Genomic DNA, 27,921 nt, shown 5'->3' with positions numbered 1-27,921 from the left:
GGTATTGTCATCCATTCTTCATTGGAAAAGTCTTCCAGTTCTGTGAGATTCCTGGGTCGTCTTGCATGCACTGCTATTTTGAGATCTAGCCACATATTTTCAATGATGTTCAAATCAGGAGACTGTGAGGGCCATTATGAAACCTTCAGCTTGCACCTTTTGAGATAGTTTATTGTGGAATTTGACTTGTGATTAGGATCGTTAGCCATTTGTAGAAGCCATCCTATTTTCAACTTCAGCTTTTTTTTATAGATGGTGTTATGTTTACATCAAGAATTTGTTAAAATTAATTAAATGTGCAACCAAATGTATGAGGGTATTGTCTTTGGAAACAAATTGTCATGCCGGCTTCAGACTCTGTTCACACTGAGGAGTCTGTTATGCAGTCTTAGACCTTCCTGTTGCTCAGCCTGAGTTTGGGCATCGGAGTTGGTTTGTTCACTGATGTTCAGCTTAGCAGGAGTTAACTTTTTGATTAGTGGCTGAGGCTGCTGGGAACACCTTCTCCCTTTTAGTATGGTTCTGAATATTCCTGGACGCCGACTATAGCATTTGCATGTCTCTTGCATACCGGTCCTGTGTTGGAGTAGCTGTTGATACTCAAGTCTTTATTTTGGAGTTTGATGAAGTATACTTTGTTGTTTGTTCAGTTCCCTATTGGTATTGTGTTCCCCTCACACACACATGGTATCATCCTGGTAGTTTGCTTTGTGGTGCAATTTACTTTATTTCCTGACGCATTTTATCTGTGGTTTCTATTACTGTTCACCTCCTGGGGTGGGGGTTGGGGGTTTAGCTCAGGGCTGAACAGCAGATAGGGACAGGTCGGTGACTCGGGCATCCCTACCATCAAGGGTACCCCCGAGTTAAGGTAAGACAGGATCCCCCTAGTGTGAGGGGCAGTTGCTTCCAATGACACAAATACATGCACATTTCCTATTAAATAAGTAAATTTGTGCCAAAAAGGACCTAAACCCTTAGCCTATACTATGAATATTGTTCCATTTGTGTGACAAAGTGACAAAGGGATGCATAGAATATTAATCTGCTTTGCACTGTATAAACCTATTTTTGCTAATTTAACCCTTTCACATAGAAGCCTGTTTTCACCTTCCTAACAGGCCTATTTTTTAATTCTGAGCAGTGTTACTTTATATGGTAATAACTCTGGAATGTTTCAACAGATCCCAGTGATTTTGAGACTGTTTTTTCATGACATTGTTCTTCATGATAGTTGTAACATTTGTTTGATACAACATTATTTGTGAAAATATCGGAACTTTGGCTCAACTTTCAAAGTTAAAATTTTTATGTTCTTAAATAAGAGTTATGTCATGAAAAATAGTTAATAAATAACATTTCCACACATGTCTACTCTACATCACAACAATTTTTGAAGCAGAATTTTTTGTTAGGAAGTAAGAAGGGTTGAGTTGAGCAGGGGTACATGACAGGGGTGCCCTCTCTAACCTCTCCTATTTGCATTAGCACTTGAGCCGCTAACATGTAAACTGAGAGATTCAAAGGACTTATTTGGTTTTAAGTTTAATAACATGATAGAAAAGGTGAGTGTTATGATGCGGTGGTCTAGGAGCAACATGGAACGAGCTCTGAAGGAAGTGGTAACTGTATTGATCACAGTCCCTAAGCTCAACACAACACTAGAAGCAGCCGTGGAATGCTCCTAACTCTCCCTAGGCATCTCGTCACAGCCTAAGAGCTAACTACCCCTAAAGACAGAAGCAGGAAAACTATCTTGCCTCAGAGAAAATTCCCAAAGGATAGATTAGCCCCCCACAAATAATGACTGTGAGTGGAGAGGGAAAAGACATACACAGAATGAAACCAGGATGAGCACAGGCCAGTCTAGCTTGATAGATAGGACAGGATGGAATACTGTGCGGTCAGTATAAAACACTACAAAAATCCACGCAGAGTTTACTAAAAATCTCCACACCTGACTAAAGGTGTGGAGGGTAAATCTGCTTCCCAGAGCTTCCAGCAAGACAGAATTAATTCATACTGATAAGCTGGACAAACATAGAAAGCACTGAACGGATAAGTCCACAATTTGTGAACAGAACAGAGCAAGTAAGAACTTAGCTTTGCTGAACTGGTCAGGAAAACAGGGAAATCCAAAGAGATGTGAATCCATCCAGAAACCATTTACAAGTGGCACTAGCTGAAGGAACAGCCAGACCTAAATAGCCGAGCAGAAGAGAAGATAAGTGGAGGCAGCTGATGACAGCTAACTCCAAGGAGCAGCCATACCACTTGAAACCACAAGAGGGAGCCCAAGAGCAGAACTCACAAAAGTGCCACTTACAACCACCGGAGGGAGCCCAAGAGCGGAATTCACAACAGTACCCCCCCTTGAGGAGGGGTCACCGAACCCTCACCAGAGCCCCCAGGCCGATCAGGATGAGCCAAATGAAAAGCACGAACCAAATCGGCGGCATGGACATCGGAGGCAACAACCCAAGAATTATCCTCCAGGCCATAACACCTCCACTTGACAAGATACTGAAGCCTCCGCCTCGAAAAATGAGAATCCAAAATCTTCTCAACCTCATATTCCAACTCTCCCTCAACCAACACCGGGGCAGGAGGGTCAACCAAGGGAACAACGGGCACCACATATCTCTGCAACAAAGATCTATGGAAAACATTATGAATGGCAAAAGAGGCTGGAAGAGCCAAACGAAACGACACCGGATTAATAATTTCAGAAATTTTATAAGGACCAATAAACCGAGGCTTAAACTTAGGGGACGAAACCTTCATAGGAACATGACGAGAAGACAACCAAACCAAATCCCCCACACGAAGCCGGGGACCAACACACCGACGGCAGTTAGCAAAACGCTGAGCCCTCTCCTGAGACGTCAAATTGTCCACCACATGAGTCCAAATCTGCTGCAGCCTGTCCACCACAGAATCAACACCAGGACAATCAGAAGGCTCAACCTGCCCAGAAGAAAAGCGAGGATGAAAACCAAAATTACAAAAGAAAGGTGAAACCAAAGTAGCCGAACTAGCCCGATTATTAAGGGCAAACTCGGCCAACGGCAAGAAAGACACCAAATCATCCTGATCAGCAGAAACAAAGCATCTCAAATAGGTCTCCGAGGTCTGATTAGTTCGCTCAGTTTGGCTATTAGTCTGAGGATGAAACGCCGAAGAAAAATACAAATCAATGCCCATCCTAGCACAAAAGGACCGCCAAAATCTAGAGACAAACTGAGAACCTCTGTCAGACACAATATTCTCCGGAATGCCATGCAAACGAACCACATGCTGAAAAAATAATGGAAACAGATCTGAGGAGGAAGGCAACTTAGGCAAAGGTACCAGACGGACCATTTTAGAGAACCGGTCACAAACAACCCAGATAACAGACATCTTCTGGGAAACAGGAAGATCCGAAATAAAATCCATGGAAATATGCGTCCAGGGCCTCTCAGGGACTGGCAAAAGCAAAAGCAACCCACTAGCACGGGAACAGCAAGGCTTGGCTCGGGCGCAAGTCCCACAGGATTGCACAAAAGCACGGACATCGCGCGACAAGGACGGCCACCAAAATGACCTAGCAACCAAATCTCTGGTACCAAAAATCCCAGGATGACCAGCCAACACTGAACAATGAACCTCAGAAATTACCTTACTTGTCCATCTATCAGGAACAAACAGCTTCCCCACAGGACAGCGGTCAGGCCTATCAGCCTGAAATTCCTGAAGCACCCGCCGCAAATCAGGAGAGATGGCAGAAAGAATCACCCCTTACTTAAGAATGCCAACCGGCTCAAGGACTCCAGGAGAATCAGGCGAAAAACTCCTAGAGAGGGCATCAGCCTTAACATTCTTAGATCCCGGAAGATACGAGACCACAAAATCAAAACGGGAGAAAAACAGGGACCTTCGAGCCTGTCTAGGATTAAGCTGCTTGGCCGACTCGAGGTAAATCAGATTCTTATGATCGGTCAGGACCACAACGCGGTGCTTAGCTCCTTAAAGCCAATGTCGCCACTCCTCAAACGCCCACTTCATAGCCAACAACTCCCGATTGCCGACATCATAATTGCGTTCCGCAGGCGAAAACTTTCTGGAAAAAAAAGCACACGGTTTCATCAAAGAACCATCAGACTCCCTCTGAGACAAAACGGCCCCTGCCCCAATCTCAGAAGCGTCGACCTCAACCTGAAAAGGAAGAGAAACATCCGGCTGACGCAACACAGGGGCAGAAGTAAATCGGCGTTTAAGCTCCTGAAAGGCCTCAACAGCCGCAGAGGACCAATTCGTCGCATCCGCGCCTTTCTTCGTCAAATCAGTAAAGGGCTTAACCACACTGGAAAAGTTGGCAATGAAACGGCGATAGAAATTAGCAAAGCCCAAAATTTTTTGAAGGCCCTTCACAGATGTGGGCTGAATCCACTCATGAATAGCTTGGACCTTAACAGGATCCATTTCTACAGACGAGGGAGAAAAAATAAAACCCAAAAAAGAGACCCTCTGAACTCCGAATAGGCACTTAGACCCCTTCACAAACAAAGCATTATCAGGAAGGATCTGGAACACCATCCTGACCTGCTTCACATGAGACTCCCAATCATCGGAAAATATCAAAATATCATCCAAATATACGACCATGAATTTATCAAGATAATTGCGGAAAATATCATGCATGAAAGACTGGAACACAGATGGAGCATTAGAGAGCCCAAATGGCATCACAAGGTATTCAAAATGGCCTTCGGGCGTATTAAATGCAGTTTTCTGTTATGAAAGGTAATTCAGTACCACAATGGACATAGAGGTCAGCGCACATACAGTGAACTGGCAATAAACCAAGAACGAGCTCTGAGACGTGGGAACTCTGTTGACCGCAATCCCTAATCCTCTCTAACCACACTAAAGGCAGCCGTGGATTGCGCCTAACGCTCCCTATGCAACTCGGCACGGCCTGAGAAACTAACTAGCCTGAAGATAGAAAATAAGCCTACCTTACCTCAGAGAAATACCCCAAAGGAAAAGGCAGCCCCCACATATAATGACTGTGAGTTAAGATGAAAAGACAAACGTAGAGATGAAATAGATTTAGCAAAGTGAGGCCCAACTTTCTGAACAGAGCGAGGATAGGAAAGGTAACTTTGCGGTCAACACAAAACCCTACAAAAACCACGCAAAGGGGGCAAAAAGACCCTCCGTACCGAACTAACGGAACGGAGGTACACCCTCTGCGTCCCAGACCTTCCAGCAAGCAGTAAAAAACAAATTGACAAGCTGGACAGAAAAAAAACAGCAAACAAATAGCAAAGAGGAACTTAGCTATGCAGAGCAGCAAGCCACAGGAACGATCCAGAAGGAAACAGGTCCAATACTAGAACATTGACTGGAGGCCAGGATCAAAGCACTAGGTGGAGTTAAATAGAGCAGCACCTAACGACTTCACCACATCACCTGAGGAAGGAAACTCAGAAGCCGCAGTACCACTTTCCTCCACCAACGGAAGCTCACAGAGAGAACCAGCCGAAGTACCACTTGTGACCACAGGAGGGAGCTCTGCCACAGAATTCACAACAGTACCCCCCCTTGAGGAGGGGTCACCGAACCCTCACCAGAGCTCCCAGGACGACCAGGATGAGCAATATGAAAGGCACGAACAAGATCGGGAGCATGGACATCAGAGGCAAAGACCCAGGAATTATCTTCCTGAGCATAACCCTTCCACTTAACCAGATACTGGAGTTTCCGCCTTGAAACACGAGAATCCAAAATCTTCTCCACAATATACTCCAACTCCCCCTCCACCAAAACCGGGGCAGGAGGATCAACAGATGGAACCATAGGTGCCACGTATCTCCGCAACAATGACCTATGGAATACGTTATGTATGGAAAAAGAATCTGGAAGGGTCAGACGAAAAGACACAGGATTAAGAACCTCAGAAATCCTATACGGACCAATAAAACGAGGTTTAAACTTAGGAGAGGAAACCTTCATAGGAATATGACGAGAAGATAACCAAACCAAGTCCCCAACCCGAAGTCGGGGACCCACACAGCGTCTGCGATTAGCGAAACGTTGAGCCTTCTCCTGGGACAAAGTCAAATTGTCCACTACACGAGTCCAAATCTGCTGCAACCTGTCCACCACAGTATCCACACCAGGACAGTCCGAAGACTCAACCTGCCCTGAAGAGAAACGAGGATGGAACCCAGAGTTGCAGAAAAACGGTGAAACCAAGGTAGCTGAGCTGGCCCGATTATTAAGGGCGAACTCAGCCAAAGGCAAAAAGGACACCCAGTCATCCTGATCAGCAGAAACAAAGCATCTCAGATATGTTTCCAAGGTCTGATTGGTTCGTTCGGTCTGGCCATTAGTCTGAGGATGGAAAGCCGAGGAAAAAGACAAGTCAATGCCCATCCTAACACAAAAGGCTCGCCAAAAACCTCGAAACAAACTGGGAACCTCTGTCAGAAACGATATTCTCTGGAATGCCATGTAAACGAACCACATGCTGGAAAAACAATGGCACCAAATCAGAGGAGGAAGGCAATTTAGACAAGGGTACCAAATGGACCATCTTAGAGAAGCGATCACAGACCACCCAAATGACTGACATCTTTTGAGAGACGGGAAGATCTGAAATAAAATCCATAGAGATATGTGTCCAAGGCCTCTTCGGGACCGGCAAGGGCAAAAGCAACCCACTGGCACGAGAACAGCAGGGCTTAGCCCGAGCACAAATCCCACAGGACTGTACAAAATTACGCACATCCCGCGACAGAGATGGCCACCAAAAGGATCTAGCCACTAACTCTCTGGTACCAAAGATTCCAGGATGACCAGCCAACACCGAACAATGAACCTCAGAGATAACTTTATTCGTCCACCTATCAGGGACAAACAGTTTCTCCGCTGGGCAACGATCAGGTTTATTAGCCTGAAATTTTTGCAGCACCCGCCGCAAATCAGGGGAGATGGCAGACACAATTACTCCCTCTTTGAGGATACCCGCCGGCTCTGATACACCCGGAGAGTCGGGCACAAAACTCCTAGACAGAGCATCCGCCTTCACATTTTTAGAGCCCGGAAGGTATGAAATCACAAAGTCAAAACGGGCAAAAAACAACGACCAACGAGCTTGTCTAGGATTCAACCGCTTGGCGGACTCGAGATAAGTCAAGTTCTTATGATCAGTCAAGACCACCACGCGATGCTTAGCTCCTTCAAACCAATGACGCCACTCCTCGAATGCCCACTTCATGGCCAGCAACTCTCGATTGCCCACATCATAATTTCGCTCAGCAGGCGAAAACTTCCTGGAAAAGAAGGCGCATGGTTTCATCACCGAGCAACCAGAACCTCTCTGCGACAAAACAGCCCCTGCTCCAATCTCAGAAGCATCAACCTTGACCTGGAACGGAAGTGAAACATCTGGTTGACACAACACAGGGGCAGAAGAAAAACGACGCTTCAACTCTTGAAAAGCTTCCACCGCAGCAGAAGACCAATTGACCAAACCAGCACCTTTCTTGGTCAAATCGGTCAATGGTTTAGCAATACTAGAAAAATTGCAGATGAAGCGACGATAAAAATTAGCAAAGCCCAGGAACTTTTGCAGACTTTTCAGAGATGTCGGCTGAGTCCAATTATGGATGGCTTGGACCTTAACAGGGTCCATCTCGATAGTAGAAGGGGAAAAGATGAACCCCAAAAATGAAACCTTCTGAACACCAAAGAGACACTTTGATCCCTTCACAAACAAAGAATTAGCACGCAGGACCTGAAACACCGTTCTGACCTGCTTCACATGAGACTCCCAATCATCCGAGAAGATCAAAATGTCATCTAAGTACACAATCAGGAACTTATCCAGGTACTCTCGGAAGATGTCATGCATAAAGGACTGAAACACTGATGGAGCATTGGCAAGTCCGAATGGCATTACTAGATACTCAAAATGGCCCTCGGGCGTATTAAATGCAGTTTTCCACTCATCGCCTTGCTTAATACGCACAAGATTATACGCACCACGAAGATCTATCTTGGTGAACCAACTAGCCCCCTTAATCCGAGCAATCAAATCAGATAATAATGGCAAGGGGTACTGAAATTTAACCGTGATCTTATTTAGAAGGCGGTAATCTATACAAGGTCTCAGTGAACCATCCTTCTTGGCTACAAAAAAGAACCCTGCTCCTAATGGCGACGATGACGGGCGAATATGCCCCTTCTCCAAAGACTCCTTCACATAACTCCGCATAGCGGCGTGCTCAGGCACAGATAAATTAAACAGTCGACCTTTTGGGAATTTACTACCAGGAATCAAATCGATAGCACAATCACAATCCCTATGCGGAGGTAGGGTATCGGACTTGGGCTCATCAAATAAATCCCGGTAATCAGACAAGAACTCAGGAACCTCAGAAGGGGTGGATGACGAAATAGTCAGAAATGGGACATCACCATGTACCCCCTGACAACCCCAGCTGGACACAGACATGGATTTCTAATCTAATACTGGATTATGGACTTGTAGCCATGGCAACCCCAACACGACCACATCATGCAGATTAAGCAACACCAGAAAGCGAATAACCTCCTGATGTGCAGGAGCCATGCACATGGTCAGCTGGGTCCAGTACTGAGGCTTATTCTTGGCCAAAGGCGTAGCATCAATTCCTCTCAATGGAATAGGACACTGCAAGGGCTCCAAGAAAAACCCACAACGCCTAGCATACTCCAAGTCCATCAAATTCAGAGCAGCGCCTGAGTCCACAAATGCCATGACAGAATACGATGACAAAGAGCAGATCAAGGTAACAGACAGAAGAAATTTTGACTGTACCGTACCAATGGTGGCAGACCTAGTGAACCGCTTAGTGCACTTAGGACAATCAGAGATAGCATGAGTGGAATCACCACAGTAGAAACACAGCCCATTCAGACGTCTGTGTTCTTGCCGTTCAACTCTGGTCAAAGTCCTATCGCACTGCATAGGCTCAGGTTTAAGCTCAGGTAATACCGCCAAATGGTGCACAGATTTACGCTCGCGCAAGCGTCGACCGATCTGAATGGCCAAAGACATAGACTCATTCAGACCAGCAGGCATAGGAAATCCCACCATGACATCCTTAAGGGCTTCAGAGAGACCTTTTCTGAAAATAGCTGCGAGCGCACCTTCATTCCACTGAGTGAGTACGGACCACTTTCTAAATTTCTGACAATACAGGTCCTTCTCAAAAAATTAGCATATAGTGTTAAATTTCATTATTTACCATAATGTAATGATTACAATTAAACTTTGATATATTATAGATTCATTATCCACCAACTGAAACTTGTCAGGTCTTTTATTGTTTTAATACTGATGATTTTGGCATACAACTCCTGATAACCCAAAAAACCTGTCTCAATAAATTAGCATATTTCACCCATCCAATCAAATAAAAGTGTTTTTTAATAACAAACAAAAAAACCAACAAATAATAATGTTCAGTTATGCACTCAATACTTGGTCGGGAATCCTTTGGCAGAAATGACTGCTTCAATGTGGCGTGGCATGGGGGCAATCAGCCTGTGACACTGCTGAGATGTTATGGAGGCCCAGGATGCTTCAATAGCGGCCTTAAGCTCATCCAGAGTGTTGGGTCTTGCGTCTCTCAACTTTCTCTTCACAATATCCCACAGATTCTCTATGGGGTTCAGGTCAGGAGAGTTGGCAGGCCAATTGAGCACAGTAATACCATGGTCAGTAAACCATTTACCAGTGGTTTTGGCACTGTGAGCAGGTGCCAGGTCGTGCTGAAAAATGAAATCTTCATCTCCATAAAGCATTTCAGCCGATGGAAGCATGAAGTGCTCCAAAATCTCCTGATAGCTAGCTGCATTGACCCTGCCCTTGATGAAACACAGTGGACCAACACCAGCAGCTGACATGGCACCCCACACCATCACTGACTGTGGGTACTTGACACTGGACTTCAGGCATTTTGGCATTTCCTTCTCCCCAGTCTTCCTCCAGACTCTGGCACCTTGATTTCCGAATGACATGCAAAATTTGCTTTCATCAGAAAAAAGTACTTGGGACCACTTAGCAACAGTCCAGTGCTGCTTCTCTGTAGCTCAAAAGTGGCTTTACCTGGGGAATGCGGCACCTGTAGCCCATTTCCTGCACACGCCTGTGCACGGTGGCTCTGGATGTTTCCACACCAGACTCAGTCCACTGCTTCCTCAGGTTCCCCAAGGTCTGGAATCGGTTCTTCTCCACAATCTTCCTCAGGGTCCGGTCTCCTCTTCTCGTTGTACAGCGTTTTCTGCCACATTGTTTCCTTCCAACAGACTTACCATTGAGGTGCCTTGATACAGCACTCTGGGAACAGCCTATTTGTTGAGAAATTTCTTTCTGGGTCTTACCCTCTTGCTTGAGGGTGTCAATGATGGCCTTCTTGACATCTGTCAGGTCGCTAGTCTTACCCATGATGGGGGTTTTGAGTAATGAACCAGGCAGGGAGTTTATAGAAGCCTCAGGTATCTTTTGCATGTGTTTAGAGTTAATTAGTTGATTCAGAAGATTAGGGTAATAGGTCGTTTAGAGAACCTTTTCTTGATATGCTAATTTATTGAGACAGGTTTTTTGGGTTATCAGGAGTTGTATGCCAAAATCATCAGTATTAAAACAATAAAAGACCTGACAAATTTCAGTTGGTGGATAATGAATCTATAATATATGAAAGTTTAATTGTAATCATTACATTATGGTAAATAATCAAATTTAACACTATATGCTAATTTTTTGAGAAGGACCTGTATACCTCTATTTCATCCTGACTCTGACACAGAGCCAGCAAATTCTTCTCTGCCTGATCCACAGAATTAGGCTCATCGTACAGCAATCCGAGCGCCAGGAAAAATGCATCGATATTACTTAATGCAGGATCTCCTGACGCAAGAGAAAATGCCCAGTCCTGAGGGTTGCCACGCAAAAAAGAAATAACGATCCTAACTTGTTGAACTGGGTCACCAGAGGAGCGAGGTTTCAAAGCCAGAAATAGTTTACAATTATTTTTGAAACTCAGAAATTTAGTTCTATCTCCAAAAAACAAATCAGGAATAGGAATTCTCGGTTCTAACATAGAATTCTGAACCACAAAGTCTTGAATACTTTGTACTCTTGCCGTGAGCTGATCCACACATGAAGACAGACCTTTAATGTCCATTGCTACACCTGTGTCCTGAACCACCCAAATGTCTAGGGGGAAAAAAAAGGCAAAACACAGTGCAAAGAAAAAAAAATGGTCTCAGAACTTCTTTTTTCCCTCTATTGGGAATCATTAGTACTTATGGCCTCCAGTACTGTTATGAAAGGTAATTCAGTACCACAATGGACATAGAGGTCAGCGCACATACAGTGACCTGGCAATAAACCAAAAAATAAGAACGAGCTCTGAGACGTGGGAACTCTGTTGACCGCAATCCCTAATCCTCTCCAACCACACTAAAGGCAGCCGTGGATTGCGCCTAACGCTCCCTATGCAACTCGGCACGGCCTGAGAAACTAGCTAGCCTGAAGATAGCAAATAAGCCTACCTTGCCTCAGAGAAATACCCCAAAGGAAAAGGCAGCCCCCACATATAATGACTGTGAGTTAAGATGAAAAGACAAACGTAGAGATGAAATAGATTTAGCAAAGTGAGGCCCAACTTTCTGAACCGAGCGAGGATAGGAAAGGTAACTTTGCGGTCAACACAAAACCCTACAAAAACCACGCAAAGGGGGCAAAAAGACCCTCCGTACCGAACTAACGGCACGGAGGTACACCCTCTGCGTCCCAGAGCTTCCAGCAAGCAGTAAAAAACAAATTGACAAGCTGGACAGAAAAAAAACAGCAAACAAATAGCAAAGAGGAACTTAGCTATGCAGAGCAGCAAACCACAGGAACGATCCAGGAGGAAACAGGTCCAATACTAGAACATTGACTGGAGGTCAGGATCAAAGCACTAGGTGGAGTTAGGTGCTGCTCTATTTAACGAGTTCACCACATCACCTGAGGAAGGAAACTCAGAAGCCGCAGTACCACTTTCCTCCACCAACGGAAGCTCACAGAGAGAACCAGCCGAAGTACCACTTGTGACCACAGGAGGGAGCTCTGCCACAGAATTCACAACAGTTTTCCATTCGTCACCCTGTTTAATACGAACAAGATTATATGCCCCTCGGAGGTCAATCTTAGTAAACCAGCTAGCCCCCTTAATCTGAGCAAACAAATCAGTAAGCAAAGGCAAGGGGTATTGGAATTTGACCGTGATCTTATTAAGAAGACGATAATCAATACAGGGTCTCAAGGAGCCATCCTTCTTAGCAACAAAAAAGAAACCCGCTCCCAATGGTGACGAAGAGGGCCGAATATGCCCCTTCTCCAAAGACTCCTTAACATAACTCCACATGGCGGCATGCTCTGGTACAGACAGATTGAAAAGTCGGCCCTTAGGGAACTTGCAACCAGGAATCAAGTTAATAGCACAATCACAGTCCCGATGCGGTGGAAGGGAACTGGACTTGGGCTCATCAAATACATCCTGGAAATCCGACAAAAACTCAGGGACCTCAGAAGAGGGGGAAGAGGAAATTGACATCAAAGGAACGTCACTATGTACCCCTTGACAACCCCAACTAGTCACAGACATAGTTTTCCAATCCAGCACCGTATTATGTTCATGTAGCCATGGAAAACCCAGTACAACAACATCATGCAGGTTATGCAACACCAGAAAACGGCAATCTTCCTGATGTGCAGGAGCCATGTACATAGTCATCTGCGTCCACTACTGAGGTTTATCCTTGGCCAAGGGTGTAGCATCAATACCCCTCAAAGGAATAGGGCTCTGCAAAGGCTGAAAGGAAAAACCACAGCGCCTGGCGAATTCTAAGTCCATTAAGTTCAGGGCAGCGCCTGAATCCACAAATGCCATGACAGAAAAGGACGACAATGAGCAAATCAGGGTCACAGATAAGAGAAATTGAGGCTGTATAGTACTAATGGTAACAGACCTAGCGACTCTCTTAGTACGCTTAGGGCAATCAGAGATAACATGAGCCGAATCACCACAGTAAAAACACAGCCTATTCTGACGTCTGAATTCCTGCCATTCTATTCTAGTCAAAATCCTATCACATTGCATAGGTTCAAGACTTTGCTCAGAGGATACTGCCATATGGTGCACAGCTTTGCGCTCGCGCAGACGCCGATCAATCTGAATGGCTAGAGACATAGATTCGCTCAAACCGGCAGGTGTAGGAAAGCCCACCATAACATCTTTAAGGGCTTCAGAAAGTCCTTTTCTGAAAATAGCAGCCAGAGCCTCCTCATTCCATTTAATGAGCACAGACCATTTTCTAAATTTCTGGCAGTATAATTCTGCCGCTTCCTGACCTTGACACAAGGCCAAGAGGGTTTTTTCTGCATGATCCACAGAATTAGGTTCGTCATACAATAATCTGGGTGCTTGAAAAAATGCGTCTACATTCAATAATGCCGGATCCCCTGTTTCAAGAGAAAAAGCCCAGTCTTGAGGGTCACCACGCAGCAAGGATATGATGATCTTTACTTGCTGAATGGGATCACCAGAAGAACAGGGTTTCAAAGCAAAAAACAATTTGCAGTTATTTTTAAAGTTCAAAAACTTGGCTCTGTCCCCAAAAAACAAATCAGGAGTAGGAATTCTAGGCTCTAAAGCCGGAGTCAGGACAACATAATCTTGGATATTCTGTACTCTTGCAGCAAGTTGATCCACACGAGAAAACAAACCCTGAACATCCATGCCAGAGCATATATCCTGAACCACCCAGATATCAAGAGGAAAAAAAAAAGACAAACTAGAGCACAGAAAAAAAAATGGTTCAGAACTTTCTTTTCCTTCTTTTGAGCTGCATTTAATTCATTTTTGGCCACTTGTACTGTTATGATGCGGTGGTCTAGGAGCAACATGGAACGAGCTCTGAAGGAAGTGGTAACTGTACTGACCGCAGTCCCTAAGCTCAACACAACACTAGAAGCAGCCGTGGAATGCTCCTAACTGTCCCTAGGCATCTCGTCACAGCCTAAGAGCTAACTACCCCTAAAGACAGAAGCAGGAAAACTATCTTGCCTCAGAGAAAATCCCCAAAGGATAGATTAGCCCCCCCTCAAATAATGACTGTGAGTGGAGAGGGAAAAGACATACACAGAATGAAACCAGGATGAGCACAGGAGGCCAGTCTAGCTTGATAGATAGGACAGGATGGAATACTGTGCGGTCAGTATAAAACACTACAAAAATCCACGCAGAGTTTACTAAAAATCTCCACACCTGACTAAAGGTGTGGAGGGTAAATTGCTTCCCAGAGCTTCCAGCAAGACAGAATTAATTCATACTGATAAGCTGGACAAACATAGAAAGCACTGAATGGATAAGTCCACAATTTGTGAACAGAACAGAGCAAGTAAGAACTTAGCTTTGCTGAACTGGTCAGGAAAACAGGGAAATCCAAAGAGATGTGAATCCATCCAGAAACCATTTACAAGTGGCACTAGCTGAAGGAACAGCCAGACCTAAATAGCCGAGCAGAAGAGAAGATAAGTGGAGGCAGCTGATGACAGCTAACTCCAAGGAGCAGCCATACCACTTGAAACCACAAGAGGGAGCCCAAGAGCAGAACTCACAAAAGTGCCACTTACAACCACCGGAGGGAGCCCAAGAGCGGAATTCACAACAGGTGAGTCTGTATGCTGATGGCATGCTACTGTATGTGAGTGATAAAGATTCATCTTTTGAGCCAATCATGGCAGATATAAAAGAGTTTGGCCAGAGATCTGGCCTAAAAATCAATTGGGATAAGTCATCTATATTACCATTGGATCATCTCCCACACATGGAAACAATTGCACTAGCTCGGATACAAGTGGTAAAACAGTTTAAATATCTCCATGTGGTAGTTGGTTCACTGTATTGTGTTAACCATAAACCCCTAACTAGATTTAGATCCAAATTAAAGGTGTGGTGTAAATTGTCTCTCTCTGTAATAGGGGGAAACACCTTGAGCACAGATTTTCCTAAAATATGCGGACTCCACTCCAGATACAGAGCCCTTAAGTGCTAGAAGAGCAGAATCCCCTTTCAAGTGACCCCATTTGGAAATTATACCCCTTTGGGAATTTATCTACAGGTGTAGTGGCAATTTTTACTCCATGGGTGTTATCCAGAAACAAGCAGCAGTGGATGTTGCTGAGTGAAAATTGCAAACTGCCATTGTAGTGCCCAGTAAGTTGTAGTCACCAATATGTTGTGGAGCCCGACTCATGCTTTTGGAGACAAGCACCTGTAAATTAGGCAAACTGTCATCGTTACAGAAATGCCAAACGTGGACGATAAATGTGGTTTAGGCACACTGAGGGACTCAGAAGGGAGGGGTGTTGGGGTGCTGGATTTGGGAGTGCAGACGTTGCTGAATTTCTTTGGGGGTCAAGGAGCCATTTAGCTTTTCCAGAGCCTGTGTTCTACCAGTAACAAGGAAAACCCCCTATATTTCCATTAACAGATGACGGACCTGAGTGGAGACTTGCTTTTTTTGTGGTTTAAGTTGAAGCTTTTGTTGGGAACATTTTTCATAACATTTGGGATCACATACAGCTCTGGCAAAAATTCACATCAGCTCAAAACAATGTCATGGGCAGCCCAATCTCTAGACCTGAACCCCACTGAAATCCCTTGGAATGTAGCCAAGAGAATGATGGATAGTCACAAGCTATCAAACAAAGAAGAACTGCTTACATTTTTGCGCCAGAAGCAGTGTGAAAGACTGGTGGAAAGCATGCCAAGATGCATGAAAGCTGTGATTAAAAATCATGGTTATTACACAAAATATTGATTTCTAAACTCTTCCTAAGTTAAAACATTAGCATTGTTGTTTCTAAATGATTATGAACTTGTTTTCTTTATTATTTGAGGTCTGAAAGCACTGTTTGCTTGTTTTTTCATTTTGCCCATTACTCCTTTTCAGAAATAAAATAAATAATGTATTGCTTGGAAATACAGAGACATGTCAGAAGTTTATAGAATGAATTGAAAAAAAGTAGGGGTAACCAAAGGCAGAAAATATCTATAATATAGCATCTGGGAAAATTATAATTAAAGTATAAAGAAAAAATAATATTCACTCCCAGCTGAACTTGTTCTGCCCAAGTATCGGATCAAGACGGTTATCAAAGAAGCATACACTGAAAAAAGGGGAGGAAATAAATCCAAGAAGATAACCTTTTGTCTTATAATAAGATTGCTTTATTAAAGTACAAGGCAAGAGGGCACCCCCTGACAAAGGTGTTCCGAAACGCGCGTTGGGGCAGACACTGGGACTCTGCACCTGTCAAGTACCATTTTCTGGGGTGATGTATTAATTACTTTTTTACCGCTTTCTATAGCCTTTCATTACCAGGCTATATTGTACTGTATGTTAACTACTGCACTATTATGTATGGGATATAGCGGTTTCTTAAATTGGTCTATTTGACACAGGCTGTGCCCCCTGTTGGTATTGTAATTTTGACCCTATTGTTACGCTCAGGGACCAGGAAAGCGAGATAAATGGACCCACTGGACCGAAACAGCGAACCTCCCCAGGATGAGTGGACCAGGTGGACCGCCCCTATACAGGGAGCGTTAGGAGCAGGCCCAGGGGAGACTACTGAACGGCAGCCGGTACCAAAGTACAAGGAAAGGAAAAGGTCAGGGCAGGGACGACGGAAAAGAGAACGAAGAAGGAGAAGCGGAACGGGTAACGGGAACTGACAAGACAGACAGAGAATGGAAGGACAAACCGGAAGACAGGATGGAGACACGAGACCACGGAAGCGCAGGAGACGATGGCGGAAGGACTAGGCAGAGGATCTGGAACACCGGGAAGAAACGAAGGTACAGGAGAACTGGAGCTGCAAGGGAAGCATGGAGACAGTTAATGATAATACACAGAAACGAAAAGTCAGAGACAAGCAGCAGGGAGAACGTAAGGTATGCTAGGAAGCGAGGGAGCCAGAGGCATTTGCCAGAAAACAAATGACAGACAGGCACAGCCAAAAGGAAGAGGCGGCCTTAAATGCAGAGTGGCAGCATACCTTCCAGGTCATGGTCCTCCAGGACCACAGAGAGCAGGGGAAAGAGTGTCCAAAGAAAAAGGCAGAGTGCGCATACAAGTGCTCCCAGTAGAGGGTGCTGTGGACGCGCAGGAGCGCTGCTAGTAACGTCAGCGCTGCCAGCGAGACACAGGGCTGACCGGAGCAGGGAAGGCAGAGTGCGCGTGCGCAGGACACCCTAGTGCGCGCGCGCCCGACAGGAAGCAGGAGCCGGGAGAGCGAGCAGAGAAGGCGGCGCTGGAACAGGAGCGCGCCGGGACGCCGAGGAGCGGTAAGTAAAAGCGGACAGCAGGGGCCGCGGCGGTGATAATGGCGACCTGACAGTACTCCCCTCCTTACCTCCCCCCTTTCTAAGACCAGAAAGAAATCTAGCCAAAACTCGAGGCGCTTGGATGTTCTCCCGAGGCTCCCAGGATCTCTCCTCTGGACCAAAACCCTTCCAGTCTACCAGAAAAAAGGTCCTCCCCCTCACTCTCTTCATGGCAAGGATGTCCTTAATCTCAAAAACATCATTAGCGGAGACCGGCCGGGAAGAAGGCTCAGTAGAGGCATGAAACTGATTGAGAACAAGTGGCTTCAGAAGGGAAACATGGAAGGAATTAGGAATGCGTAGCGAGGAGGGCAGCTTTAACTTGTAGGAGACATCATTAATACGGGTCAGAATCTCAAAAGGCCCAATATAACGAGGACCCAATTTACGAGAAGGAATCTTTAAGTGAACAAATTTAGAGGATAACCATACCCTATCACCGGGATGATATAACGGAGGGTCTAGGCGCCTCTTGTCAGCATGTCTCTTCATTCTGTCTCGCGCAAATTCAAGAGCGGTCTTAGTCTCCTGCCAGATCCTGGAGAACTCCCCGGACAAAAGATCAGCCGCCGGCACCCCCGAGACAGGAGGAAACGGTAGAGGTACACCAGGATGTTGACCGTAGACGATAAAGAAGGGCGACTTGGAAGAAGATTCACTGGGATGGTTGTTGTATGCAAATTCTGCCCAAGGAAGAAGATCAGACCAGTCACTGTGATGTGCATTGGAAAAATGACGAAGATAAGTTACCAGAGTCTGATTGGTGCGTTCCACTTGACCGTTGGACTGAGGGTGGTAGGCAGAAGAGAAGTCAAGTGAGATGTTCATATATTTACAGAGCACTCTCCAGAACCGAGATGTAAACTGAACTCCTCTATCCGAAACGATATGTTGAGGAAAGCCATGAATACGAAAAATATGGCGGACAAAAATTTTTGCCAGTTCAGGTGCAGAGGGTAAACCAGGAAGGGATAAAAAATGAGCCATTTTGGAGAACCTATCCACAACAACAAGGATGACAGTGCAGCCGGAAGAGCGAGGCAAATCGTTGATGAAATCCATTGCAATGTGTTGCCACGGAGCTGAAGGAACTGGCAGCGGATGAAGAAGTCCTGAGGGCCGTCGTCTAGGAATCTTGTTCTTGGCACGAGACGGACAAGAAGCAACAAAATCTTGAACATCCTGGGAAAGAGTCGGCCACCAGTAGTAGCGGGAAAGAAGCAAGAGCGTCTTCTTAAGACCGGCATGACCAGCAAACTTGGAGGCATGGCCCCAACGTAAAACTCGCCTTCTGTTGCGCTCAGAGACGAAGGTCTTGCCCGGAGGCAGCGAAGACAGATTGACGGGAGCTACTACGATGACCTTGGAGGGATCCAGAATATGCGAAGCCTCTTCCTCTGAGTCGATAGGCAAAAAGGATCTGGAGAGAGCGTCGGCCTTAAGATTTTTATTGCCAGGACGAAAATGTAACTCGAAATTAAAATGAGCAAAGAAAAGGGACCATCTAGCTTGCTGGGGATTAAGTCTCTGAGCTGAACGAATATAAGCTAGATTCTTGTGGTCCGTATAGATCCTGAACGGGTGAACAGCTCCCTCCAAAAGGTATCTCCACTCTTGTAGAGCCAACTTTATGGCCAATAACTCCCTGTCACCAATAGAATAGTTTCGCTCAGAAGGAGAGAAGGTCTTGGAAAAGAAACCGCAGGTGACAAATCGCCCAGACGAGGATTCTTGAGACAGTACTGCCCCTGCTCCTACTGCAGAAGCATCCACTTCGAGAATAAAAGGTTTATTGACTTCAGGACGATGAAGTACGGGAGCTGTGGAGAAGGCTTGTTTCAAAGAAAGAAAGGCATCTTCAGCTTCAGGGGTCCAGATGTGAGGATCGGATCCCTTGTGAATCAAGGAGATGATGGATTTGATTAGAGAAGAAAAGTGAGGAATGAATTGTCGGTAGTAATTCGCAAAACCGACGAATCGCTGGATAGCTTTGGTACCAAGAGGACGTGGCCAGTTGAGCAAGGCGGACACCTTTTCCGGATCCAAGCATAGACCAGAGTCGGAGATAATGTATCCCAGGAAAGGAAGAGATTACTGCTCAAAGGCGCATTTCTCGATCTTGGCGAATAGACGATTCTCCCTCAGACGCAGAAGAACAAGACGAACGTCCCTTCTGTGAGTAGACAGGTCAGGAGAATAAACGAGAATATCGTCCAGATATACCACCACGCAAGAATACAAAAGATCACGGAAAATATCATTCACAAATTCTTGGAATACCGCGGGGGCATTGCATAAGCCGAAGGGCATGACGAGGTACTCGTAGTGACCATCTCTGGTGTTGAAAGCGGTCTTCCACTCATCTCCGGAACGAATTCAGATAAGATTGTAGGCCCCGCGAAGATCCAGCTTAGTAAAAATTCGAGCTCCCCGTAGCCGATCAAAAAGTTCAGGAATAAGAGGCAGTGGATAATTGTTCTTAATAGTAATATAATTAAGACCACGGTAGTCGATGCAGGGACGGAGGGTTCCGTCCTTCTTCTTAACAAAAAAGAAACCTGCACCTGCGGGTGAGGAGGACTTCCGGATGAAACCCTTGGCCAAATTCTCCTGAACATACTCGGACATGGCTTGAGACTCAAGAAGATTCAGTGGATAGATTCATCCTCTGGGTGGAGTTGAACCAGGAACGAGGTCGATCGGGCAGTCATATGGGCGATGCGGGGGCAAGTTCTCCGCTTCTTTCTTATCGAAGACATCAGCAAAGGAGTGATAGGCTGAAGGCAAACCTGCCGGAGGAGAAGTAGACATGGATGACCTTAAAGGAAGAACAGGACGTAGACATTTAGTTTGACAGGAATGACCCCAACGGAGGACATCACCAGAACGCCAATCTAAAACTGGCTCGTGTATTCTTAACCACGGAAGACCCAGGAGAAACGTATGAGATAAAGATGGCAACACGTAGAAGGCAAACTTCTCCCGATGTAAAGCTCCGATTTGCAGTTCCACTTCTTCTGTGACCAAAGTAACGGTCTCCTGCAAGGGCCGACCGTCAACTGAAGCTAACTGCCGAGGAGACTCCAAGGATCTGACAGGAATTTGAAACCTACTGACCGCCTCGAGTTGAATAAAATTTCCAGCCGCTCCAGAATCAACATACGCTACTTCAGAAAAGCGAGCGGAACCAATATGCAACTGAACTGAAAGAGTAAAAGGTAGAGAGGAATCACTATCACCCAGGTAAGCCTCCCTTACCTGACCTAGGCGGAAGCGTTTCCCGGCCTCACCGGACAGGAACGCAGAAGATGGGAGGCACTGCCACAGTAAAAGCAGAGACCCTGTGCCAATCTCTCCTTACGACGCTGCTCCGCCGGCTTGATACGGTCCACCTGCATAGGTTCAGGAGCAGATACCACAGAAGGAGAGACTTGAGGAGAGCGAGGAGGACTGCGAGAAGATAGGACTGGACGAGGCGGTCTCCTCTCCCTGGCCGATTCACGGAGACGTTCCTGAAAACGCAAGTCAATGCGGGTCGCCAGGGAAATCAGATCCTCCAGAATTGTAGGAGTGTCTCTACCTGCCAACTCGTCCTTAATTCGACCAGACAGACCGTGCCAGAAGGCCCCAACCAAAGCCTCATTGTTCCAGCCCAGCTCGGACGACAAGGTACGAAATTGAATGGCGTACTGGCCGACAGAAAGAGTACCCTGGCGGAGACTAAAAAGAGACTCGGTAGTAGAAGCCAACCGTCCCGGCTCATCGAAGACCTTACGAAAGGTCTCTAGAAAAGAAGAGAGTTGGGAGACGAGAGGATCATCACGTTCCCAAAGTGGGTTAACCCAGGCCAGGGCCACACCCTCCAAGTGAGACACAATAAAGGCCACCTTAGCTCGGTCAGTGGGGTATTGTTGTGGCAGAAGTTCAAAGTGCATCTGGCATTGGTTTAGGAAACCTCGACACAATTTAAGATCTCCCCCGTATCGCGGCGGCCTAGCCAGACGAGGAGGAGGGTGCGAAGCCGGAGCCTGGGCAGGGGCTGAGGTGGCAGTTTGAAGGGCGAGCAGACGATTATCCACAGAAGCCATGTAACTCAGTATGTGGCCCTGGGTATCACGTTGCTGGGCGAGCTCTTGCTGGAGACTGGCCAGCTGGGTTGCGCTCCCCGGGTCGGAGGGTTGAAGAGCAGCTAAACGAGACTCCATAGATTTAAGAAAACCCATAATCTGGCTTTGGTTCTCCCGTAAAAACAAGAGTTCCTTTTGGGTGGAAGCAGAGGTACCAGCGGGATCCATGGCCTGTCTGTACTGTTACGCTCAGGGACCAGGAAAGCGAGATATGTGGACCCACTGGACCGAAACAGCGAACCTCCCCAGGACGAGTGGACCAGGTGGACCGCCCCCTATACAGGGAGCGTTAGGAGCAGGCCCAGGGGAGACTACTGAACGGCAGCCGGTACCAAAGTACAAGGAAAGGAAAAGGTCAGGGCAGGGACGATGGAAAAGAGAACGAAGAAGGAGAAGCGGAACGGGTAACGGGAACTGACAAGACAGACAGAGAATGGAAGGACAAACCGGAAGACAGGATGGAGACACGAGACCACGGAAGCGCAGGAGACGATGGCGGAAGGACTAGGCAGAGGATCTGGAACACCGGGAAGAAACGAAGGTACAGGAGAACTGGAGCTGCAAGGGAAGCACGGAGACAGTTAATGATAATACACAGAAACGAAAAGTCAGAGACAAGCAGCAGGGAGAACGTAAGGTATGCTAGGAAGCGAGGGAGCCAGAGGCATTTGCCAGAAAACAAATGACAGACAGGCACAGCCAAAAGGAAGAGGTGGCCTTAAATGCAGAGTGGCAGCATACCTTCCAGGTCATGGTCCTCCAGGACCACAAAGAGCAGGGGAAAGAGTGTCCAAAGAAAAAGGCAGAGTGCGCATACAAGTGCTCCCAGTAGAGGGCGCTGTGGACGCGCAGGAGCGCTGCTAGTAACGTCAGCGCTGCCAGCGAGACACAGGGCTGACCGGAGCAGGGAAGGCAGAGTGCGCGTGCGCAGGACACCCTAGTGCGCGCGCGCCCGACAGGAAGCAGGAGCCGGGAGAGCAAGCAGAGAAGGCGGCGCTGGAACAGGAGCGCGTCGGGACGCCGAGGAGCGGTAAGTAAAAGCGGACAGCAGGGGCCGCGGCGGTGATAATGGCGACCTGACACCTATATGCTAACGGCCGTAATCTTCTTTATTATGGGTCGGCAGGCAGATTCCTCAGTGTCCTGTATGTATTAGTTGTTTTTATTCACTGTTGGGCGACTCTGTTGTCATCATTGCCCTCTTGCCTTGCACTTTAATAAAGTTTATTTCCTCCCCCTTTTTTCAATTTATAGAATAAATTAATAATTTACATTTTACTCAAAAATATAACTATAGAGAGAAAATTCAGACAAACTGAACATTTTGCAGTGGTCTCTTCATTTTTGCCAGAGATGTATTTGCGGCGCTCTACGCTGAGCACTTATATTGGGGTTTCCATCTAAATCTCCAAGTGTCGTGATTCAGATGAAACCCACGAGGGAGCCACTTAGTATAATGAGACAGCAGAGTTACTCTGGACTCCGTCTGGCCTCTGTTCAGTGGTGGACCGATGCTTTTATGCATGCCTAAAAAGACAGACACCACTAGATCACAGATCAGATGGCATCTAAAGTGCCTCCATCTTCCTCATTATAGGGAATGTTCCATTGTGGGTTCTGTCTGAATCATTTCAGAGATTTACACAGAAACCCCGGCGTAACCGCTCAGGCAGAGTGAAGGATATATGTAAGCCATGCCTTACTGCGATTTTTGGGAGGCAGAAAGAACAAATCAACAGCAGGTGAAGAATTGGTTTTATTTATTTTACCCATATTTATACAGCTATACATTTTCCATATTTTGGCTGACTGAGTAATGCATGGGCTTGTTTTTTGCGTGCCGAGTTGATGTTTTTATTGCTACCATTTTTGGGCACTTGACATTTTTGATCACTTTCTATTCCGATTTTTGGAAGGCAGAATGAACAAAAACAGCAATTCAGTAATTTTTTTTTTTTTTTTGGGGGGGGGGGGGTTTATGACAGTCCACATGTGGTAAAATTGATAAGGCAGCTTTATTGTTTGGGTCAGTATAATTACAGCAATACTACATTTATATTTTTTTTCTTTGTTTTGGCGCTTTTACACAATGAAAACTATTTTTATAGAAAATATACCGATTTTTTCATTGCTTTATTTTAAGAGCTATCACTTTTGTAATTTTCAGCTGACTGAGTTGTATGGCAGCTTGTTTTCTGCGGATACCTTTTTTTTTTCATTTGTCTATTTGATCGCGTTTTATTCCACTCTTTGTTTGGCTGTATGATGATAAAGCACAATTTTTTGCCTTCCTTTTTTTATTTTTTTTTTAACGGTGTTCACTGAAGGGGTTAACTAGTGGGATAGTTTCATAGTCATTCTGGATGCGGCAATACCAATCGTATACTTTTTTTGTTTTTACATAAATAAATGTATTTCTTGGATTCATATTTTTTAATTTTTCTTGTTCTTTATTTTGTGATTTTTTAAAATCTATATTTTTAATCATTTTTTTTGTTTTAACTTTTGTTTCATTGTCCCAGGATGAGATATCAACTTTCCACTGATTGATTGCTGATCTAACACTCTACATTCCTAAGTTGCAGGTTTTTTTTAATTTTCGTTCATTCTGCTTCCCAAAAATCAAAATCATGTGCCCGAAAATAGTACCAATAAAAACATCAACTTGGCCAGCAACAGCCAAGCCATGATATGACTCTGTCAGCAGAAATATGGGAAAATTATTGCTCTCAAAATATGGTGATGCAAAAACTAGTTTTTGCAAAAAAAAGTCTTTTAGTGTGTGGCAGCAGAGAAACAAATAAAACTGATATAAATCTAGTATCGCTGTAATAGAACTGACCCGAAGAATAAAGTTGTCTAGTCATTTATACAGCACGAGGAACAGCGTAAAAAATAAATTAAACCAATTCTTCATCTGCTGTTGACTTGTAAATTCTGCCTCTCAAAGATTGCAGTAAGGCTCTCTACGCTGAGCTCTTACACCAGGGTTTCTGTGTATATCTCTGAAATACGTGCTCCAGACGGAAGCGCCTGGTGAAATATTCCCTATAATAAGGCAGATGGAGGCACTGTGGACGCTGTCTGGCATATGATCCAGCAGGATGCATCTTTTTAGGCATCCATAAAAGCGCGGATGGTCACAGTTTTGTGCACTTCTGAAAACAAGGCTACTGCTAAACAGAGGCCAGAGAGTCCAAAGTAAGTTTTCTGCCTCACTATAGTGAATGGATCCCTCAGGGGTTTAAACCGAATCACGTCACTCACAGATTTGGCTGGAAACACTGATGTAAGTGCTCAACATAAAGCACAGGATAAATGTGATCAAAAAAATTATGTAAAATGTTCCCAATAAAAGTCACAACTCAGTCCACAAAAAAGCAAGTTTCCACTCAGGTTTGTCATCTGTTAACGGAAATATAGGGGGCTTTCACGTTACTGGTAGTACAAAGGCTCTGAAAAAATGCTATGACTCCTCACCCGCCAAAAGAAATCCAGCAAACTCTGCACTCCCAAATCCAAATGCTCCTTTCCCTTCTGAGCTCCACAGTGCGTCTAAACCACATTTATCATCCACATGTTTGGCATGTCTGTAGCGATCAGAGTCTGCCTAATTTATGGGTGCATGTCTCCAGAAGCACAAGTTGGGAATAACGTACTGGGCACTACAATGTACTGGACACTGGCACCACAATAGCAGATTTGAAATTTTCTGAAACATACACTGCTGCTTGTTTCTGGAAAACAGCCAGGGAGTAACATCATCACAAAACCTGTAGATAAATTGTCAAAGAGGTATAATTTTCAAAATGGGGTCACTTGAGGGGGGTATTCTGCTCTTCAAGCACTTAGGGTCTCTGTATATGGAGACTGCAGACTATTCTAGGAAAATCTGTACACCAGAAGGCAAATAAAACTCCGAGACTCCAGAGTCTCTCCGTGTGGTTAATAAGTACTGTACAGCCACATATGGGTATTGTCACATTCAGCAGAAATTGTGTGACACATTTTTATGACATTTTTACGCATTTTCTCATGTGAATATGTAGAACCTGGGGCTAAAACTAAATTTTTTTTGTACAAATGGAAAATTTTTGTCATCACTGTCCAATTGTGTAACGTTCTGTGACACACCTGTTGTGCCAATATGATTACTGCACTCCTAGATGAAATCAGTGAGAGATGAATGGGGTCACTTATTGGGGGTCCTGCTGTTCTGGCACCTCAGGGGTCATGGCTCCCTCAAACCACTACAGTAAAATCTGCACTATAATATGCTGCTCCTTCCCTTCTGAGCTTTGCATTGTGCCTCAAAAGTAGTTCCCAATTACATGTAGGGTACTGACACAATCAGGAGTATTTGGGGCCTAAAACAACATTTTAGCAGTAAAAATGTAATTATTCTTTCTTCACCGCTCAATGCTATAAATTCCTGTGAGGCGCATAGATTAACATGCTCACTGCACCCCTAGATGAATTCATTGAGAGGTGTAGTTTGTAAAATGACATAACTTATTGGGGTTTTCTGCCATTATGACGAGCGCCCACAAACCATTCCAGCTGAATCTGAACTTCAATATGGCGCTTCTTCCCTACTGAGCTTTATACTATGCCTCAAAAGTTTTGATCACATATGGGGTATCGACGTACTCAGGAGAAATTGTATGATACATTTTTTCCTATTACCCTTGTGAAAATAAAAAATTGGGATTAAATGAACATTTTTGTAGGAAAAATTAATTTTTTATTTTCACGGCTCGACGTTATAAACTTCTGTGAAGCACCAGGGGGTTCAAGGTGCACACTACATATCTGGATACAGTCCTTGGGGGTCTAGTTTCCAAAATGGGGTCTCTTGTGGGGGTTTCTACTATTTTGGCACATCAGGGGCTCTCCAAACAGAACATGGTGCCCGTTAATGATTCCAGCAAATTTTGCGTTTAAAAAGCCAAATGGCGCTCCTTCTGTTAGGAGCCATGCGTGCGCCCAAACAGTAGCTTTCCTCCATAGGTTTGGCGTACTCAGGAGAAACTGAACAACAAATTGTACTGTGCATTTTCTCCTGTTACCCATGTGAAAGTAAAAAGTTTGAGGCTAAAGTAAAATTTTGTGAAAAAAAGTAAAATATTAATTTTTTCCTTCTACATTCCATTAATTCTTGTGACGCACCTGAATGGTTAATACATTTTTTGAATGTGGTTTTGAGGACTTCAGGGGCACAGTTTTTAGAATGGTGTCACTTTTGGGTATTTTTTGTGATATAGGCCTCACAAAGTCACTTCAAATATGATGTCGTCCCTAAAAAAAATGTATTTTAAATTTTGCTGCAAAAATTAGAAATTGCTGATCAACTTTTAACCCTTCTACCTTCCTAGCAAAAAAAATCCTGCTTAAAAAATTGTGCTGATGTAAAGTGGACATGTAGTAAATTAATCGATTACTATCGCGCTAGACAGTGAAGGAGGGGGATATAAGGAAAGTATAGACTTATGACCTACATAAAATAAAATAGAATACAATAGGAATGCATGATAGAATATATAATAAAATATTAGCATAAAGAAATAAATGAATAAAAGGTTTGCTTAATTCCTTGAAATATGAACAAGGAGGCAATTGTGCCACATAGAGTGAGGTAGATGATTGTATTAATATATACTGTTAACAATAAACACCTTTACAGATAGGGCAATAAAATGTGCAGTAGGTAAGTAATGCTATTAATAGTCCCCATAAGTCTATGCTCTCTTTATAGCCTCCTCTTTAGCAGCCTAGTGTGATAGTATTTGATTATCTAGCTATTTATTGCCACCAGGGTTACCACCAAGAATTTTAGGGCCCCATACTGGCAAAATTTTCGGACGTCCTTAAGACTCCAAGAAGAAAATAGAACTTGGCACTCCTTTTCAATGCAGAAATAATATATTTATTGCACAAATAGAAAAAAATAGAATGATACACATAAAAAAAAGCGTTGACGTTTCGGCCTAATTGGCCTTCTTCAGAACAATTGGTGGATCAAAGGTGAATAATGCTGTATACTGTAAGGGCAGTGGAGCCCACGCTGCAGAGAAGAGCACATCCGTTTTATATTTTTTTGTTTTAGATTTCATGGGGCAAAAGGGGGGTATTTTTTGTCATAATTTTAAAAACTTAGGGACATGACATACAGTTAGGTCCATATATATTTGGACAGAGACAACATTTTTCTAATTTTCGTTATAGACATTACCACAATGAATTTAAAAAAAACAATTCAGATGCAGTTGAAGTTCAGACTTTCAGCTTTCATTTGAGGGTATCCACATTAAAATTGG

At 44.7% G+C, this 27,921-nt stretch overlaps 1 protein-coding gene across 1 annotated transcript in view; it reads right to left on the bottom strand.

Moving 5' to 3' along the window:
- The window catches only part of LOC138680711 (gamma-aminobutyric acid receptor subunit rho-2-like), a 227,837-nt gene that overhangs the window by 11,589 nt on the left and 188,327 nt on the right, over window positions 1-27,921 (bottom strand). The window lies entirely within an intron of this gene.

Source organism: Ranitomeya imitator, chromosome 5 (assembly GCF_032444005.1).
Source record: "Ranitomeya imitator isolate aRanImi1 chromosome 5, aRanImi1.pri, whole genome shotgun sequence".
Lineage (NCBI taxonomy): Eukaryota > Metazoa > Chordata > Amphibia > Anura > Dendrobatidae > Ranitomeya > Ranitomeya imitator.
The sequence above is the reverse complement of the archived record's forward strand: the minus strand, read 5'-3'. Positions and strand labels throughout refer to the sequence as shown.